Here is a 21638-nt window from a genome sequence, read left to right as displayed (position 1 = left end):
GGGTTGCTTTATCACTTAGTTTGATGGCTTTTTGAAGGGAAATAATATCTTTCTTTCTGAAGGAGCTAAAATAATTTTAAACAAATTGAATTCCTCTTTTGAGGACCAAAAATAATTATCTAATAGTGTGCAGCTTGGTATAATTATACAGTAAGCATGTCACAGACATAAAATTAATTAAGTCCATAACCCCAATCTGGCATCCATTGACTATAAAAAAAAAAAAAGAAGAAAAAAAGAAAAAAAAAAAAGATGGTGTTGAGAATGAGGATGTCAAAAGAAGGTGTTTGTGGTAGTTGAAGATCTGGAATTATTCATGGTTTTTTTTGTTCCAAGATGTTCTCTCCTATCTATCAACAGTACCAGGCTAAATATGAGTCTATTGGAAACAAAAGTGCAGAGTAGTGCAGATGTCTTGCTTCAGTAGGTCACAAAAGCAAGTTATTAAATATTGGTTTGAGGGAAGATATACACAGTCCATCAAAACTTCAATCGAAACACAAGCTTGCAATCTTAAAAGTATATTCTTTTCATAGGGCAGTTGTCCTACAACTTGAGAAAAATGCAGCTTTTACCATTTGTACAGAGGACTTGGAAAGAAATCCAAAATGCACAGACTGAAGGTGAAAACCCATGGCCTTTTGAGATGTAACAGACTTGGGTTTGTTTTCAGAACTTATCTTTTGGGCTTTTTTAAAATCCTACAGAATAGAATCCAGAACAGACAATCAGTTTATTCTGATCAGTGATTTATCTGTGAGATTCTTAGAGCCTTGTTTCAGAGCTGTGGACCAAAGTAACTAGTGTTGCAATAATATATTTAGCACATGATAAGGCACAGAGAAAATAGAGGGAAAGGGAAAAAAAAAAGAAAAAAAAAAGAAAAAAAAAAAAGCAGACATTCCCTGGCTGAGAAGTTATTGAATGTTTAAAGCCTGGGAACAGATAGTTTAGGGAGAAGCAGATTTCAATGACTTCCACTCTGTAAATAAATTGTGAAATCTAAAGCACTAGTACTTCATTTCTCTCTTTCAAGCATATTTTGGATGGCACTTGTATCACATTTATGCCCCAAATGTTGTTTGATTTTTGCATACAAGACGTTTACATTCTGCTACTCCTCAGAGTGACCTGAATGTGATTTATTGATAAAAGGGGATATTTTTTGAGCAATAGCAGAAGGCAAAAGAAAAAAATATTTGCAGTTTTTAATAAGCTCTACCATGCATACATATATTATCTGTGCTGCAAATTGCATGCAGTTCTGTTGTTATAAGAGCTGTAATTTTGTTTCCTTTTCTGTAGCCTGATTTTCTTGTTTGCCCCAATATTGCAGCAATGTAACTCCACAAGCCTCATGACCTTATTAACTTATTCTCTTATTAACTTCAACTGTCCAGAGTGATGTGTTCTTTTTGTCCCTTCCCTCTCCTGTGTATCAAATCTTTGCTTTTGGACACCACATTACATTTAAATCACATAATATGCCTCCTAACCAAACCTCTCAAAGTCCAAATTCTTTGGCTTTCAGTCAAAAACAAAACAAAAAAAAAAGTAGCAAGAAAAAATGACTTCCACAGTGATTGATCTGTAGCAGTGTTAGCCCTGTTTATGAAAAGAGTCGGAAAGTAGTGCTGTGAGTTCAGTGCTCTGCTTTTAGATCTGAGGAGTTAGAGTAAGAAAAATCGATAGGAGCAACACTGGAGGAGGAAGAAATGAACGGAAGGAAAAGCTTTTAGCAGCCATGTGCTCGGATCCCAGAACAAGGTGTCTGACCACGGTGGGGAAGGAGTGTGCAGAGTGGGGATGGGCTGAGCAGATGCTCCCACCTCCCAGCTTTTAATGTCCCTCTGCTGTGCCTCAGGTGAACATCTCTGAGTGGAAATGCAGTGAGGGCGTGTTAGACTGTACTTTTAAAGGAGTTCAGAGTCCTGGCCCATATTTGCAGGTGAGCTGGAGATGCCTGATGGAGCTGTTCTTGCCCTCTGTGTCACTGGGTACCCTGATGCACTGCTGGGTGTCACTGCTTAAATACCTGTGACAGACCAAATCACTTCTTAGCTTCAGCCATCAGGGTTTGACTTGTGCACTTCAGCCCTGCAGCTGTGCCCCAGCCTCCCTCCCTCTGATGCTCCCTGCAATAATTCCAACAGAAATTCATCAGAAAAGGTTTGGCTGGGGCACTGCTTTAATTTCATACGTTTCTAGCACTGTCAAACAAATATGAAGCAAGACAAGACCCACTTCATCCCATAGCTGACCATAAAAGGTTAATATTTTGTGCTCACTCATGCAGGACTTGGGTGCCTGAAAGAAGCACCAGGAAGTGAGCCACTGTATGGGCTTGGTATCCATCCTCTCACCAATTTTTCAGGATTGCTTTGGGAAAATCAGGGTTTTTTTCACTGGGACCAAGTGGAAGAGTCAGTTGCAACCATGCAACACACACACATGCATGCAAACACACCCAGGCGAGCAGTGATGGCTGTATTCCTCAGAGACAGCAGAAATCAGTCACTGTGCTTCATCAAACTGCTGGTATCAGCACAGAGCCTTCAGAAATCCTGCCTGGACCACAGAAAGGGTAGGGCAGAAATCTGTGGAAAGAATATATAAGGAAACTTGGAACATGAGAGTCTATGGATGTCAAGGGTAATTTCCAGGGTTATAAATTATGGAAATCATGGCAAATGCAAGTCTGGTTTAAAAAAGAACAAGTCCTTAATTTCTGGTTTGAGTTGTGGAATTTGAGATTCTCACTTGCTCCTCTGCCTGACACCAACAGAATTTCTAGATGATAGACAACACTGCATTCCATTTTATTAATATAATTACTCTTAAAGCAATTTGTCTCTTTCCATTTCTTCCTCTCAGGGCAGTTTCAGGCAGTCAGCAGGCCAGTCAATGAGAGACCAGTAGAATACACATTTTATTATGAAGGATCCACTGAATGCTGTCAATATAGGATGTACTCACAGAATGTCTACAGAGCCTGGTGCTGTCACAGGTTATCTCCAAGCCACTGGGGCACGAGCCAGCTGTGCTCAGGAAGCTACTTAGACACATTAGGTGTGAATGTGTCTGAAGTAAAAAATTTTGTCTCTCAAGGTGGTTTTATCAGCATCTTTGTAGTCTTATGCTAACATGGCTCTGTGCCTTCAGACTGGAGCTGACTGGAGCTCTGGTGATTTGGAGTCTGGACAGTTCTTAATGTGCTCCTGTCTGTGTCTGGGTGCAGGCACAGCTGCAATTCTTCTCTTGCAAACTCAGGTCTCTGCAAGTAGGTCCCTTGGCTTGATCTCCTCTTGCCTTGCAAATCAAGCTGAAATCAGCAGAATTAGACAAATGCAGATCAGATTAATAAACCAACACTCCTCATCCATTAGGACTGCTTACTTGAGGTGAGATGGTAGATATGGGAAAGGGTTTGCAAGATATGGTGTTTAATCACAGGAAACCCACACAGAAAAATCTGCTTAATCCAAAACCAGGGAACTGGCTGAGGAGACAATGATTCTAAGTAGCTTTGATTCTTAATGGGGACGATAATTCTCTTTAATGGGAGTATCTTCAGATGATTTAATGTTGCTTTGGGCCTCTTTATGTATCTTGGTCTTATGCTGCTCTTGTTTGCTTTTCTACCAGGAGCATTTGATGGGTTTAATGCTGTGATAGATGAAGGAGGGGCATGTATTGGGGCAGCCCTCCCAGTTCCTGCCTGTTGACTTGTTCCTTCCTTATCAATCTCACATGTCAGGTTGCCTTGCTAAGTGCTGCAAAGCTGCTGTTGGCCTTGGGCTGCAGAGGGCTGTGCAGAAAGTGTCTTTACCGAGCTGCATCAGCCTAAGGAGCATCCCCAGAGCATCACTGGAGAAAGCATTGTGAAATGGGTGTTTTCTTGTCGTGGGGAGATACCCAGCCCTGTGTGAGCTGTACTCCATTCCATCAGGTGGGGTGTTGATAAATCAATGAATGGGTGGTGGCACAAAGTTTAGATGAGGACAAGTTGTGTACCCCCAGAGAAAGGGAAATAGCAAATCACAGAACAGAATGCAGAATGTTTGCCTTCTTTTTCCCTTCATACTCCCAAGTATTCCTCATGTGATGAACATTTTGTGTGTCTGTGAAAAGCCAGCTGTGCTGGAATAGAAGAAAATAAAATGGTGCAAAGAGGAGCAAACATTGCAGGTAAATAAAAAACTGAGTAGACTTACTGTCTTGGAAGAAAATCACATTGAGTGCACGTTGCCATAACTTTGTAGATGTGCTTTCTGGCTTTGAAATTTGGCTGTGAATCTGCAGAATCTACAGCTTTTCTTAAATACTGGCTAAGGCAAAAATCCCAGAGATACTTCAATTTTGCAGATGCTTCAAGCCCATCTCGAGCCCAAAGCTCAACTTCCCTCTCTGTTACCAAATTTCCTCAGTTTATCTTCTGGTGCAATGTTGGCTAATTGGCTAATGAAAACACAACATGATTAAAGGAATAAGTTTCTTGCCATTCATCCTTCCCTTGCTGTCAGTTCCTTAATTTATGAACTAATCCTTGTGTCCATTATTGTATTTTATTTCTTCAGGACTTAATGGTCGGAGGGAGGAGTCCAAAGACTAGAACACATTGATGAAGTTCCTCTTTCAGATGCCAGGTTTTGGCTGGATTCTTGGAAAATTTTGCACTTTCTATTAATTGATGTGCAATTCAGAGTAGAGAGATATTGTGTGCTGGTCTCTGACCTTTGCAAATGCTAAATCATGAAAATATCTGATTTATTGAATTTCTCCTCCCTCACCATAATCTTGCCAAAGTGGTCACGACCACAATAAGTGAACTGAAATGACTTTGGTATTTCTATCATATATATAATGTTTATTTTGGGATGTAGTTTGTGAAAATATTAATGTAAGATAGTTTTGGCCAGAATGAAGATTATAAAGAAGTAACATTTAATCATCAGAGACTGAACTGCACTCAGGCTGAACAGTGGTGTTCAAGATGACTTCTTGAATCAATTTATTCTATTTCTGGTATTAAACTTCAACCTGGCAGGGCCTAGGGTTGTCCATAATTCTGTAGCTAGTACTGTGTCAGTGTGCTCTAAAATGCTGTCTGTAGCATTCTGCACTGGATTTATTAGAAAGTTACCATCCTTAAAGCAGGATTTTTTTTTTTGTTCTTACTTGGCTTGAATAAGCACTGGCATATTTTGGGAGAATGATATAGGTCTTTCTGTTCTGCACCAGACCATTACCAAGCTTCTTTAATATCAGATAGTTTGAAAGAGGTAGAAACTTGAATTAGAGTATTATGAATTTTGAATAGGTATATTATGAATGAACATCTCCATGGGGTGAAGTCCATCTGGGTCTCCACCATATATTTTTTGATCTTGTAAGATATTAACCATTCTGGTCACAAGTAGGCCTATATATGAGATGTGCTTGGTTTTAAACACATGTACAATTCTACTTGCAGGTCTCTTGTGCCAGAGACTAGCATATAAACTGAATGCAGAAATGGAATCTTTCTCTGCAAAAGAAAGAATTTAGTGAAATTGTCATCTGTTGGTTTTGGTTTTTTTTTTCCCATCCTTTAGTCACATATTTAGAAAGACATAAAATGTACAATGTCTACACTGCTACCTGATAAATGGGGTGTTAACACCATTCAGACATTATTCTCTTCCCTTTTGCTACCAAATGAATTCCAAAGATAAATTTAGGATGGTTTGTTTGGGTTTTGACTAAATTTTAAAAGTTTTGCTTTTAAGGTTGCTGTGTTTTTGTAGTCCCTGTTAGCACCTGCATCTTCCCCAAGGCATGGTTCCGTATTTCCTTATCAGGAGCAGCACTTTTGCTGGGCAGGAGTGGACCAGAGCAGGTAATCAGTGTCTGCTGCTGCAGGCTGGCACCAGCCCTGGCAGGGACCTTGGCAGGATGTTTTGGGTTCCATGGAATAGAAATGGGAATCTTCTGGGTTTGGGGGAATGCTGGAGTTGGTAAATGGGGATTGAAACTGGAGAGGAGAGGTGGTAACTGGGTCAGGTAAGGTTATGCATTGCCTGGAGTGACTTTCCTTTGCACAAGCATTGGATCATCCCTGTTCTGAGGCTTAGCTCTTCTTTTTACCCTAAAAAACCTCCCTCCTTGGCCTTTTGGAAAATGATAATGTTAGTGAGGTCATTGTGGAATTGGATGTTAGGCAAACCACTGGATATTTTGTTAAATAAGAAGGTCCTTGCCAGTATTTTGCAATCAGTCCTTTAAGTTTAAACCACATCTTAAAGCTAAAATGTGTCTTTGTCTATGGATAGATAAACTTGTGTGTGTATACAGCATGGCCTAATCCCCTCATTAATTATAGTTCCTTTTTCATTGCAGGGATCTTTAAAATAGATAAACAGCAGTTCTGAAATCACAACATGCAGAGTGAAAACCTTAATGTGTTTTGAAGTTACTTAGAGGGAGGCCTATACAAGGGGCCAACTATTTCTTATCAAGAAAAATACTTTTGAAAATCTTTCCATAGTTCAGGTATTTTCTTCAAAACCACATCTGATAGGGGTTTAGTTTCTATGTTCAATAACATCATCATGAAACATTAACACATTACAAACAACAACCTTTTTTATCATTTTAGCATTACTTGCCAGGATTAAGTTTAAATTATGGTAAATAATGGTCCCTAAAAGCTGTGTAAGTCCTGTTATTTCTGTCTTCCTTTTTTATTTTTTTTCTAAGACAGTTGATTTACTTTCTATAAAATGAGTGTGTAATATCAGGTGAAAAGATGAATTGTAAATGGTCTTTGTTGATTTTAAGACTTGGTGGTCATGACATGGCTAGGAGAAAAAAGCTGCATGATGAAGGCACAAACAGAAAAAGATGCAGGGACTTGACAGTAATCTGAACTTAACTTCAGAGGAACTTTTACTTACTGAGGGGGGAGAAAGGGCTTTGCTTCCCAAATGCCCTGCAGGTGACAGTGGGAAGCTCTGTGTGCTGTTGTGCAGCTCTGGCTGCACATCCCCTGTGCCAGGACCCTTTCTGTGTGTGAGGTGATGCTCAGCTCCGTGGTGCCTCTCCTGGGGCAGCTGAAGGGCATTTCCATGTTTTCCATGAGGAGTGGCAGAGCTGTGCTGCTGCTGCTGGGGTGTGCAGTCAACCCTCTCTGCAGTAATACCTCCCTCTCAGTACCATGGCTCACAGTGAAAAGAAGCTCAAGAACATATCTTCCTCCTTTTCCAACAGGCAATATTAAACCTTGTGTGCAAGCAGGATGGAATGTGTACAAGTTCTGGGACTTTCTCAACTCTCAAACTTAGCAGTGAGAGCTGTAGATTGCCAGAAAATAATAAAAATAACCCCTCCTAGCTCAGCAAGAGATTTTTAAAGCACTTTTGAGAAAGTCTTGAAATGTAATTCTTTGTCTTGCTGATTTTTTTTTTTTTTCCCCAGTAATTAGAAGTTTTCAGGTAATTTTTGAGTCTGTCAGCTCAGCTGCTCCCTGTAACACAGACATCTTGTCTGACACCCCAAAGGCAGGGCTGCAGAGCCCTGAGCGTTTTCATCTCCTCCTTCTCGGGCTGTGTGTTGGTTATGTTGTGGATTGCAAAGGCCAGCACAAAACTTTGCAGTTTTCCCAGGTGTGAAACACTCTGAACTCATCTGTAGAAGGGGACATAAATGCAGAGCTGTACAGGGTGCAGCAAGGGAGGTGGGTTTGGATCCATTGCACACACAAGTTCTCAGGCAGATTTGAGATGGTTTCAAGGCTCTTGTTTTGTCTGAAAGACCTAAACATCCTTCTCTAAGTACCAGACCTTAAAACATGTTTCAAATTGATGCTTCAGAATTCATATTTCAGGCAATTCTGGTCACATATTTCTCCATTTGGAGAAAGGAAACCTTTCTGAAGAAGGTCTGAGGACCATCAAGGTCTGGGCAAGTGAGATCTTGTCAAGCATTTACAGACAAATGTTCTTAATATTGAATACCTTGTTTAGTAGCATGAACCATTATTTCCTTATCTCTGGTTGTTCCTTTCTTTCTTTACTAAGATATTGCTTTCCTGTGTCCTGTTAAATTCCTCATCCTGTTAGAATAAGGGAGGGAAAAGGGAGAGAAATATTGCACTGAGCTGCACAGACACATTGTCATTGTGGCTTCCTATTAACTTTCTGCTGATTTCTGCTCACTTATCACGTGCTTTAATGTTGTGTTACACTTTCCAGCAGCAGTGTGTCTCTAGTGCTTTGTCTCTGAAGCACTAAAACTTACTGTTCCCTACTTTGCTTTTGTTGTCTTCCTCATGGAAAATAGCCTCCTTAGGATCACAAGAACAACAGGGCCAGTTATTTTAATCAAATGATGTTTTTCAGGATCTTGAAAGGTTGCTATATCAGCCTCTGCTCTGACCTCTAAAACAAAATCACTTCCATTCATGTTATTATCTTCAGCGTGTGGGAAACAGATGGAATCTGAATATTCTATTTTTCCTCCCTCCATTTTTATTTTTTTTTGTGTTTGCTTGATTCCTTTTGAAAATGCAACCAACCTATAAGCAAACAGCCTCCTCTGTGTTCATTCCCCAGCATTCTCCAAATATTCACATTCTTAAAATACCATCATCTTCCTTATTTTCTCAATTCTGTATTTGTTTACACTCAAAAGCTTCTTTGTAGCTGCCTACACTGAGCTGGGAAAACATATAGTCTAGTCCTGCTTTATGTAAATGTACAATAGATTGTTAATGTCTTTGTTACCAGATACTAGCAAGCTTTATTGAGGACAAATCCATATGCCAGTGAAATTGTACAACATGAATGTTCCCAAATGTATGCAGTGCTCTTCAGATTAATTAGATTCTATGGAACATATTCCCATCACAATGTGCAGGGGTTTTAAACATATAACTCTCATTAATGTTAATGGGAGTCACATGCCTAAATCCCAGCACTTCTAGATAGGAATAGCATCGCTTTAAATGAAGCTGGGGTCCACCTTACTGTGAACCATTACAAGTGATGATTGCAGTTTTCTCCTATGGATGAGAAGGGAACAAGTGCTACCAAATCATCTCTCTGAAGCATTTAATATTTCTAATGTTGCTCAGAAAAAATCCCTGTGCTGAACTGAAGAAACAGCTCAGTACTGGAAGTTTTGCTGTTGTGTTAAAAAGTGAAGTATACCTGTTCAACACTCAGCCTTAAAATAACAGAAAGGAGCAGGAAATAGCTTTTGTATTTTTTAGAAGAAGGAAAGAACAATCCTCTTTCTTGGTAGCACTCATCACATTTTTGTGAATTTTAAATGATACGTAACCAAAATGTACATTAATTAATAAGAATTCTATTAATATTTCAATGTGGACTGTTTAATTACATTTTTCCTAAACCGAGCCAATAGTTTTGGTGGCAATTTTTTTTCCAAATATTATTTCATGTTAGTTCATAATACAGTTCTTTCACAGTGCTAGAAATGAAGCAGGAATGGGAATGCTGGAACCTAAGGCAATTCTTGAGCAAAGTTGGTGTTTTTGGACCGTAAATAGAGAAGTGGAGAAATTGGACTGTGAGGTGGTTAAGGAAATTTTAGATTACTTTAGGTCAGTCTACAAAACTCAATAGTTAATGTCTTTATCAGTTAATTAGCTGTCATCAGCCACAGGCATCACACTAGCCACTTGGAACAAGTGACAATCTCTTCAGAGATACTAGTGGGTAGAAATAGGTGGGCTTGTGTTTTAGGTGAACGTTTCTGTGTCATCCTGAAGCCAGTGTGAAATTGGTTTTTATGTGTCTTGTGCCCATGAGGAGCTGTGCCTCGGAAATCCTGCTCTGGAGTAAGGAGAGCAGATTTCTGACGTCCCATAGATTCCCATGGAGGCTGATTTTGCAGTCTCAGGGGTGGGATTAGGTTCTGCTTGCAATGGGATGCAGTGGCCTGGGAAGAGGACACCATTTCCATGGCAGGAGCAGATGTCATTGGCAGCATGGTTCTCTACTCCTTGCTTGCTCCTGAAGGTAGTAGTATTATGTAAACTTAGAAAGGTTTTATATTCCTAAAACAACCAGGCCACAAACAGAAGAGACAGAAAAGGACTAATTCTGTGTGGCATGATTGAATATGGCAATAGGCCAGACTGTTTTAGTCTACTGGAAAAATCCCAAATACTGTGTATGGAAGCTGACTGTGGGACGGAGAAGCTACATCATTGCTTGGTTTATGTGGCATACGTGTTGGGCAGGCTGAAGAGAAGGACACAAAATGCATCTGGTCATCTTCAAGAGGTCCTTGATATTTGTCTCAGAAGAAATGCTCTACATCAAGACTCTTTTTCAGTAAAATATGTAGGGAAAAATGGTCTATCTAATACAGCTGTGAGCTGGGGTGGTTCCTCAGCCTAAGGGAGGAAACCTTTAATCCCTAAAAATATTGTGGATGGTTGTCCAAATTTGAGTGTCTTCTGCTACCATTTCATCCTCCAACCCTGTTGTTTGGTCCATTTTTCTGTTCCTCAGAACAAAGATAAGCAGGAGATCTGGTTTGCACAATCACACCTATGGAGAAGCACGCAGAGGTTGGGAGATGGTTATCACCGACCACGTGTCAACATCTTCAAAACTCATCTCGATGTGAGTAAACTGTTGCTCAAATAAAGCTCAATTCCTTCCTGCTTATTCGGTGCTTTGCTTATTACACTAAATTGCAAGCTTTCTGTCTGTGATGTCATCTTTCTTGTGATGGCTTCTCTATAATCTTCTGATTCATTTACGACTCAAAGCAACCATCTCTGTTCCTGAGAAACTAACTGAACATCAAGTTCCAACTCTTGTGGAAACTGGAGGTACTATGTAGTCTTTGCTTTTCCCCTTTACTTCCTTTTCCACTGTCACATTTTTTACTCATTTCTGCTTCTACCATGTCCATTCTTGGAAAGGGCAGAATTTTCTTTTCTTTTCCTGCCACATCTTTCCTCACGACATCTCTGAATGATTGCTGATTGATTTGGAAGTGTGAGTCATGGCTAAAATGGAGTGCCTCATCTCCCCCACCAACCACCTCCACCCCCATTTTTGTGTCCTCTCTCAGCCCTGCCATGCGAGTGCCACTGGTGACTCATCTCTCTTTGTGTTACTTCATCTCACAAGTGGCCAGTTTTGTTGGAATGTTTATGCCAGCTCAGGATAAAGTTGGTAGATTGAGGGTTCACTGGTGCTTTCCATCATGTTGGACTGTTCCAAGAGCTAAAAAATTCCTTCCTCAGCATCTTTTTCCGTCAGATAGTCCATCTAGCTGGTGTTAAGCTGGGAAGAGATTAATTGAGGTGGTTTGGATGATTTGTCTGGTGGCCAGGAAGGACGCTGCACAGGGCCAGAATGTGACAGAGCATTGTTTGAGTGGAAGGAAAGGCACCAAATTCTTCCCTTCACTGGTTTGGCATGCAGTGACCCAGAATGAGTTTGTCCTTGTAGCCCAGCCAGATGCAGAAACTGCTTCCTCTGACCATCCTTGCACAGACTGTAAGAAAAGACATCAGGAAAAGCAGAGGTGGACTTGTAGCTGCCCAGTGTCAGTGGTGATTCCATAGATGCAGTTCTCAGCAGTGGATTTAGTGTTTCTGGGTATTTTAGGAAATGTATTAACGTAATTTCTCACCTGCATATGTAGCTGGGAGTCTGAAATGAGAGATGGGAACATTGGTTGACCTTCAGCAAGAAAAACCTGATAAAAAGACTTATTTCTTGGCCAAAGCTTGCTAAAGAATTTCATTCATATTCTGATTGGCACTGACCAACACTCCTACAATTCTAGTTTAAAAAGCATAAAAAGTGCACTTCCAGCTTAGTGGAATTCAGTAGACTGAGAGAAATGATTTCTCTCAATCAAAAGCAGAGAACTGGTTGTGTTGCAAAAGCTTTGTAAAACACTATGTTTGCTTGACTAAAGTGGGCTGGAACACTCATGCTGGGGGATGCAAAGTAGCATTTTCTTTTCTGATTTACTCAAGATAGACAAGTCAGTGAAAAGCACTTGAGAGGAGAGAGCAGGTGTATTTCCTTCCCCTGGCCTACTGTTTGCTCAAAGCCTATCCTTATTTGATACCTCTGTTGATAAAAACATTTTGAATACAACATAAATACAAAATTATCCAGGCAAGTAGTGAAACACCCATATAAGATGTTCAGCCTGGAGCAGCCCTTTGGATCATGGCAAATTCTAGCATGATGGTGGTCCAAAGATGAGAATGGATGCTATTTATTTGTCTACTTGGCACAGATCTTTAACACTTCCTTTAGACTTTCACAATCCCTTGGCTAATATTGCTGGCAAAAATTTGTGGAGAGACATCAACCATCATACTGAAGGATGCCTCATCCTTAGTATTTCTGTTTCCTGAGTGCCTTCCACTGTACCACCGCTCTCATTGCTAGGTATTATACTTGGGAAAAGTGCTTTCTTGATTAAAAAAAAAAAATAAAAGGTGGGGAAGAAAGAGAAAAGGGAGAAAAAGGGCTTGTGAGCCTATGGTGAACTTAATTAACATCGCTGGAGGGACAGCAATAAAGTCTTAACGGGGCCACAGTGATACGTCGCGAGACATGAACGACTCAAAATATTTTTGACATATTCAATTATTTGCAGTTGTGGGGGTCTTGTATTCTCTGACGACTCCTGAAAATAATAAAGCACTTAAAAGTTCCGCTCTCACTTGGCTGACCCAGCGCTCTCGCAGCAGCACAGTGTGTTACCCCGGGAGGGAGCTGAGCCGCAGCCAGCGCTGGGCGAGGAGCGCTGAGAAAGCAGTACACACAGTCCCTCTGGAGGGGAGCAGCTCACATTCATCTCTAGGGGCTCTTCCTGCCTGGCCTGTATTATTTATTTTACTATTATTAGCATTTCTGAGACACCAATCACTATGGTAACTGTGTGCCCATAATAACTTTGCATCTCTGTGATTCTCTCCACCAGCGGTTTCTCTGTGCTTCGCAGTTGCTAATTGCTTTCACCCCGCACGCGTAGCCCGATGCACTCTCTGAGTTACTGAACCTGAGGACCTGCTACAGATGGGAAAGCTGAGGTGCAGAGGGTTTAAGGTATGAGCCTTTACAGGTCTACTCACTCCTGGACCTGCCTCTCCAGGATAAATCTGCATTTCAGCTCCTTTCCTTGGCTTCCTAGAGGTGCACTGCAATAGGGACTTAAGCCATCGAGCCCTTCGAGGCTTCATCTTTCTCTTTAAATTGTTCCTATCACTTTTTCTCTGCCTGCTGAGCCCTTGAGACGTAGTGCTGGGAGCCAGGGCAGGCTCTAGCTGAATGATCTTGATGAAAATATTTCTCACAGCTCGTCGAGAGCGCATTTTGCCCCAGCCTTTCATAGACAGACAGAGTAGGCATCGTGACCCCACGGCAAGTATGAAGAAGGACTTAGAGGAGGACCTCAGTGTCTGTGCAGCTCAGCTGTGCCCCCTGCCAGCCTCAGAGACACAGCCCCATGGTATTCAGCACCAGAGATGTTCACTGGGGGACCAGTGCAGTTATCCCCACAAACCTGCTGGTTAGGAACACCTCAGAGGAGAAACCTCCCCCCACATCCAGATCACAGGGCAGCAAACTCATCCCCGCATTTCGCTCCAGTTTTCAGCAGCAGCCAGGACTCTGTGGCTGCAGTCACCCACTGGCACAATGGTGTCATTTTTAATCCTTTTAATATCTCTCTTTTTAAGAGCATCTTAGCTCGGGGGCCACATGGAGGCTGAATGGCAGGAAGCCTGTGAGCTCTGGGGTTGTGAGGGGAAAGACACAGTCTGCAGCAGTGCCAGCATGCACATCACAGGAAGAATTATGGTTGATTTTCACATATATCTATAACATCTGTGCGGCTAATAAAATTGATGGAGTTTGTCATAATCAGCCTGTACTCTCCAGTGAGAGAATTATGTCTGAGCATTTGGAAATCTCATGCACAGGCAGTTACTGAGGGAATGCTGTGAAGATTAAGTTGTTTCTGCGTGGCAATGAATGCCCACGCTGAAATGTGCTGCCTGCTTCTGTGCTGCACTGGGGTCCTCAGGAAGAGTATGCTGTTAAGTGGGACACTTGTATTAACTAGAAAAACACGTTTTTATGTGCTACCTGCTGTCACAAGTGTGCATTTACGTTCGTGCTGTAGCACTAAAATAGTGGATTTCTAAAGCAAACGAAAACTAATCCCAGAAATATTGCATGGAACAGCCCTGGTCCCTGCTCTGTGTGGAAAAGGGGAAGTCTCCCCCAGAAAAACATAAAGGCACCGCTTGGTCTCCCACAAAACCACCGCCCACCAGTGCTCCTGGCATTGCCTGTGCCTTGGGACTGGCTTTTGGAACTCCTGGGCTGGCTCTGGCACAGGGCATCATGTCCTGCCCATCACTGCCACCCGCTGCCTTGGGAGCCCAAAACCCAAAATCCATGGGGGTGGAATGGACTGAACTTAAGGCATGCTCGTCCCCCAGGGGCTGAAATGTGAGGAATGGGTGTTTTGTAAAGTTATGCTTTTCTAGAGAACATACAGTAACCTTTTGTAATAACATTACTTAGTGTGCCACATCCTGGAGTTTTTTTTCTGCTGTGCTGAAGAGCTGGTATAATCCATGTTCTTTTGCTGGATCAAATGTAATCAGCTGATAGTTGTCAGGTTCCCCAGGAAAAAAATGGACAAATAATGCTGTGATGACAAATTCTGATCACATTCGTTTTATAAGCAGAGATAGTTGCAATTTCATATGTGATTGATTGAAAAACAGTACTCAAGAGGGATTCATACATTCTGTATTTATTTACTGCATTTTGTTGGCTATGGGCTTAAACAAAATTGGTTTTGCATCCAAAATGTAATCTGAATGCCTGTGAACACAGGAAGGCAGATGAACACAAGTCATTTGGGCATCCAATTCCTTTGCATGTGCATGTAAACACTTCTTTTTGAAATATCAGAGTGGGCAACATTTAGCAGTTTGTTAAAAATACAGACTCTGATTTTTCAAGGTGGTGTCTTGATTTGCCATAAATCTGGAATATGTGTAACTCTGACTGTGGCAGTTCTGTACCTTCTGCCTCTTCATTTCCCTGTCAGCTCTGAGGCTTAGGAAAACTCCTGGAGCAGTGTGTGATACTGTTGTTTGAGATCAGAAGAAATCCAAACCAAATTAAACTCTTTGGTAACTCCTCTGTCTTTCTGGGGTGGATATAGCCATTCCTGCTCCACCTTTTTAAAGAGTTTTGAGGCCTGACCCAAAACACATAAATTTCTGAGGGTTTCAGCTCAAACCCATGTTGCTATAAGATGTTAGTACTGTACTGCCATTTAAAAGTGAGTTCAAGTCTTTTATTGTTTTAGATCCAATGATAATAAAGACAAATGCATTGGATTAATAACTCCTACCTTGAAATTTAATTTAAAATCTCTTGTAATGTAATCACATTTGGGTGTGCCATTACCCAGATGGAGAGAAATTTGTTTTGTTGAGAAATTGCTTTAGCATAAGAATGACTTGAGTTTATTAACAGGGAAAAAAACATGACTCCCCTCCCCAGCCACTCCCCATGCATTCCAAAAATAAGAAACTCATTTCAACATGGACATTACTGGTTAAAAAATAATTACACATAATGAAATGTCATATTTCACACATACTCCCTGCAAACCATGCTTCTTAGTCTTCCCCAAAACACTGCAGGGTGTAACTCTTTCTTCCTCCTTCATGAAAAGAATATTTCACAATGGAATTGTGTGATGACAAAAAGTGGTGCTGGAAAAGCATCACTACCCAGAGAGACATAAGGAATTGCCACAGGCCACTGCTTATAATCCCACACAGTATTAAGTAGTCATTGTATCTTTTTCCAGGGCCTCATTCTTCTTTTGTGACCTACAGCCTCAACGAGAGTTTTTACAGAAATGGAACACCACGGAACAGCAAATTTGGGACCCCTGTCACTTGACAAAAGAAATGTTTGGCTCAGAATGCTATTTTTCTTAAATGTATCTTTCAGCCACTGTCATTAAAATTGTTGAATAGCTTTAGGAACCTGTTTTGTCAACTACCTTGGGGACAAGTATGAAATACTGGGCTGTTAAACGTGCGCCACAGAAAATGAACTGCGCCGTGCATGAGCCGCGGGAGGAACACACCTCGGCTCCTCGTGGACCCTCCCCACTGCTGCAGCAGCTCTAATTAGCTGGGATTAGGTATTCCCAACTCAGGGAGATGCTCTTCATAAATATTTGTTTGCACTTAAAAGCAGATTTCTGCAAAGGTTCTGGTGCTGGCAGTTTCCCTGCAGGAGCCAAAGTGGGGATGCAATGCCCAGAGGTGCACGATGTGCGCAGCCCATGTTGTGCACTGAGGACACTTCATCAGCCAAGTTTTGGGTTATTTCTTCAAGTAGGGCATTGGTGGGGCTGATTCTTACATTTTTAGATATATTTAGTATGTAAAAAAATGTGTACACCACTGTGCATTAAACTGAACTGCACAAATGAATTTTGTGCCTGAGAGCAAGAATATTCATTGTATACATTAATGCTTCCTCATTTCTAATTATTTATTTCTAAATATGGGTGAAGCTGCCTGTCTCTGGAGGGGGGTATTGCAATTGTGTGAGGTTATGTTTGGATGGATAGAAGTGTTTTACTCCCACAATATTCCTTTTTAAATAAATATGTAGTGATAAGCCAGTGACATTGCTAAAAAAAGACACTGCTAGAAATTATGATTATCATAACTGTAGTGGACTGGGGTAATGGTGCTGAGTTAAAGTTCCTGTGGTAAAGTTTTTGCACATTCCAGGGACTTTTTGAGAGAGTAAGAGGGAAGCCAAAGATGTTTGTGGGTTTTTTACTCCTTAAAACTCCCTCCAGAAACAAAATAGGTAAAAATGAAAGGAACAAGCAATGCTGGAAAGGAACAAAATAGGAAGGTAAGTAACTGATTGGAAATCCCAGGAACAGAATAGAAAGACAAGGAAGGCTGACAAAATATTTTAATTATTCTCCTTGAACGAAAGAGTTATGTGGGGGGAAAAGAATGCTCATTTTAATTTTATGAAATTGAATTTTATAAATTCTCTCTGTTTAATGCAACTGTCTACTCTTGCTTGTAATTAAAAGTATTCAATGGTAGCACTTATTAACCTCAGTAACACTTTGTTTAAAACAATATTTTGCAAAATTGCAGTCTGTTTTTCACTGCTGTGCATTGCTGCATGTCTGGGAGAGGTTCTACAGCCACCCATAACCCACTTCATCCTCAAATCCAGGCATACTTTGCATTCAGAGCTTTGAAAACCAGCTAAATTTACACCCAGCTTGCTCTGGAAATAAATCTGCTCATTTAGATGAGGTCTCATTTAAAATGGCTTAGCCCAATAATTAATCATTTCATTCTCTTTATATATTTGTGGGTATTTGAAAGAAGTTTGATTAGTTACCAGTGATTACACTTCCCAACACCCTGCAAAGGAAATAATAAAATAAAACCCGTCAGGCTTTTGTAAGGATTGCTTGGGCTGAATTTGGGCCGAATTTAATAGTGACTTACTAACTGGCAATTATTTGTCTGCCTTTAACAGGAACTCCATAATGAAAGAGGTTATCATCCAGGAGTTATACCCAGCTTGTTTTTAAACCTGCAAAGGGAAGATAATGTGAACAAAGCAGTGATGGCTCTCAGGTTCCTCCCCAGGTACCAGGAGAGCAGTGGGGCTGTTTTGGATCACCTGAGCACAGGTACCACCCTTTGGCACCCCCTGGGACACTCCTGCTCCTCCTGCCCATCATTCAGGCTCCTCCACTAAGTGCAAACAGACAGAAAAGCTTCCAGTCACTGATCTTTTGTTTCTAAATGCCCTATATTATTTTAAGGAGTCCTGAGGTTCAAGATATTTTTCTAATCTGAGGTTTTTGGCTTGTAAGGAGATGGAGAGGGTAAAAGATCGTGTTGGTCTGAGTAGATATTACACCTCTAAAGCTGCCCGTGGTTTCTTATCTGTATTGTGGGCAAAGTGGATGGATGTCAGAGTTCAACACACCCATGCTGTTTAACCTGGCGCTATTATCACAATGACCTTAACCAGCTAGGCAGTTCACAGAGCAGGCACTAAACAGAGCATGAGATGAATTTAATGGATTACTAGGGAGTATGTTATTGCAAGGAGAAGCACCTGTGGAGCAACATATTTACCTCAGTTCCACTGAATGAGCATGTTGAAAGTGAATTGGCACAGCCTTCTGCTTTATGAAAGGAAGTATTTTGTCATTCTTCATGCTTTCATTAAGAGGATTTAAGGCAGAGGATGCTGAAATGGTTCTGTGTTAGCACCAAAAAAAAATCACAGATTAATAGTGGAGCTTGAAAATAGTAAAGCATCTGATTTTTGCTTTTTCATCAACAAGCCTAATAAACCAGGATGAAACTATTAACATACAAATAGACAACCTTCTGATTAAAACAGCAGCAGCCAGCCCAGCCTGAAAAAGACCTCTTCACATAGAAAGCAATTATGATGGCGAGTGTTGTCCGATTCACTTCTATTTGCAACAAACCTAGAAAATCAGAATGTAACCAATCATAATTTTGCAGAAAACCTGGTGTTATTTAAAAAAAAAGATGCTCTTGATTTTTCTTATAATGATTAACATTTCAGAAGCCCCCAAATGTACTGCAAGGTTGTACTCCTTTGAATTTCTACTCTAGGCATATACTGTAAATAAGAAGTAAGCCCTGAGGATAAGGTATTGTGGGAAACTTCCCCAGAGGAGGGATGGATATTATCCTAGATTGTACTGCTGTAGTATACTTAACTTCATTTCCTGTATGTCCCCTAAGATGGTCATCCATGTTAAAAAATATACTTAATTACTATCCCATCATTTAACCATCTACCTCCTGGTGGTGGCGACCGTAGCGGAAAGAATTTTCCTGATTTTAGTCAGGCCATGACAGCTGATACCACTCAGATGTCCCAGCCTGGAAATTTTGTTTTGTCATGGAAGGAGTGACTGGCAGGGAAGAGTTTTCCCTCATGACAAAGCAGACCTGGTTTCCTGTTTACGCGGACCGGGCGCTCTGTGCGCGAGCTGTCGCGGAAGCGCGTCCGTAGCGTGGTCACCCCTTGGAGCAGAGAGGCTTTTTAGGAACTCTCTGCTGGCTAATTCCCATTTATGCAAGTGGAGCATAAGTGGTACCAAGCCCTAAACAGTTTCCTCTTTTTCCCTATTCAGAAAGGGTGTAAATACATGCCAAAATCCCTCCTCATTCAGTGATGTGCAGAGGCTCATCTGTAATTTAAAGCACGTGTTGTAGGACTGGTTGTTTTCTGAGAAGAACATGAGTATGTTGAGATTTTTAATATTTTTCCTATGTCTTGAACATTGATACACACTGTTCATTTTAGAGGAAGGAGTCAAGATACACTTTTCCAGATAGGTGTAGGAATGCCTGTAGAATTATCTGAAGGAGTCCACTTCATTTTATGTGAGAGACAGAGTTCTCTTGGATATTTTGAAAATATGTCTTAACATGCTAACTGAAATGTTGAGACGTTTTGGTATTTATCTTAATTTTGATATTGAGGCAGGTGTGCATTTACTGTGCCAGTGAGCTCATCATCCCATTACATTTTCCTTTAATTAAAATTATTTTCAATATTCCTTTCCTAGCAGAACATAAAACTGGTAGTTTCTTACTTCTTTAGGTGGTCCAAAATTGATCATTATATATTATGAAAGAATCTGGAGATGGAGCATGCTGGAAGATGTTTTCTGCATCACACAGAGTTAAAAGCCTAATTAGACAGCTAAAGTAGCCTCCAAATATGCAGACGCTCTTTTGCACTCCAAAATAGTTGCATCAGCTATCAATCAAGTGGATAAATGATGCAGACAGGCAACTGAGGGTTTTCATTTGTGAGTAATATTAATTGTGGGTGTAAAATGAAAGATATAATAAGTGATGAAGGTACCACTCAATACTCGGATGAAACATTTTCTGAAGTTTGCTCCAGATGGGGAGTTCCAAGTAGGATAATTGTATAAACAAATAAAACTTCAGCTCGGCACTGACCACTGTATGTTCTTGAAAAAAAAAACATATAGTGTCCATTGATTATTGTTCTCCTTGATTTTGGTTTTCCAGCCCTGTATTCTGGCTTGCTGTTCATTAGTCTGGAGTAATTGGGCTGGGAGAGCAGCATTCAGACCTCAGTTCAATATGCAAGGCAAATGAAATATGCAATTATCTGATACAGAGTCACAGAATTCCATCAAATGGAAACAAATAGTGCCAAATCAAGACCACATGTCTCTAAGAGGATTATGAATTTTAGTGATATGTAGCTAAATGTCATCTATTTGCAAATAATTGAGGAATTTGAAAAAAAATCCTTTTGAAGATTTTTTTTGACTATAGTAATTGTAAGAGTGCTTGCCAGGATTTTTCTGAGGACAGTGTGCAGAAGTCTGAAATTCAGACAGAAATGACTCTGTTCCTGATAATCCTTTCTGAATGGGACTCCTGATTGTCCTTCAATGGGGCCTGATCATTTCCCCATTGAAGACTGGACATCTGAACCAATGCTTTCAAGCACTAATTAACCCCATGAGTTTTCTGATAAACTTTTAATGCATTTTTTATAAATCATGTTCAAATGAACCATTCTTTACCTAAAATCTGAAAAATCTCAGAGATGCTTTCTGCTTTGTCTTTTAAAAGATTTTTAACAGTGCATTTAGGCATTTCCCATCCTGTGTCTGCAGTAGCTTGACAAAGAACCTTTATATTTTCCTTTATTTAGATACTGGAGTGCTCTTCACCTCATGTCTGTCACTGAGAGCTACATGTGGTTGCTAAGCCTCCCCTATCACATGGAAGGGTGGAGACAGGGCAGCAGTTTTCTCTGGAAAAGAGACAGATGATCATGCCAAGTTGTGGAGAAGTACTGGCAATGGCTTTCTTGGGAAGAGATTGAGACACTCTTTTGACAGGAGCCAACACCCATTTTGAGATGGAAAATGTTCATCCCACCATCTAACTCTGCAGTGTCTTCTCCAGCAGGAGCTTCTCTGGGAAAACACCCACTGCTGTGTGATGCTGAAGATCCTGTGGCTTGTTCTGTCACCAGTACCAACCCTGCCTGTGCTCATGCTCTCTTTTTATTGCATTTTTGCCTGCACAAAATGCTGTGAACAGCCAACTGGCCACAGTTAAACGTGAGAATGGGAGTGAAACAGGTTTCCCCTGCCTGCTTCCTTTGTTTCCAGAGACTTTGCGGTGGTATCTTGTCTTGTTTGTCTCTGCATCAGTCTGGTCATCATCTATTGTCTGTCAGTTTGGGGCTCAGTGTCCCATGCTCAGGCAGCAGGAGTCTAACAGGGCTCACCTCTCCCCAGGCTGCTGTGGCAGGGTTCACAGGGAGCCTGCTGTCAGTATGTGCACTGCTGGTTCAGGCAAAATGAGCTCAGCATTCACAAATAATACAACTTTGGCTAAATTCAAGCCCAAAGGAATCACTACCTTGTGCTTTTCTCTCACGTGTGTATTTTTAGACTAGCTACAGTTTGGATACTAGCTGGCATAAATCCCATTTTTTTGATGG

General features: G+C 40.9%; 1 long non-coding RNA gene across 1 annotated transcript; it reads left to right on the top strand.

Annotated features, from left to right (window-relative positions):
• Positions 1–10520: 10520 nt before the first annotated feature.
• On the top strand, positions 10521–16068 carry LOC147650885 (uncharacterized). Its single transcript, XR_015275322.1, has 3 exons — positions 10521–10634; positions 12973–13097; positions 15892–16068. It is a non-coding gene; the product is annotated as an uncharacterized LOC147650885 (long non-coding RNA).
• Positions 16069–21638: the final 5570 nt, after the last annotated feature.

Source organism: Cyanistes caeruleus, chromosome 12 (assembly GCF_971803275.1).
Source record: "Cyanistes caeruleus chromosome 12, bCyaCae1.hap1.1, whole genome shotgun sequence".
Taxonomy (NCBI): Eukaryota; Metazoa; Chordata; class Aves; order Passeriformes; family Paridae; genus Cyanistes; species Cyanistes caeruleus.
This window is presented reverse-complemented; position numbering and strand designations above follow the sequence as displayed.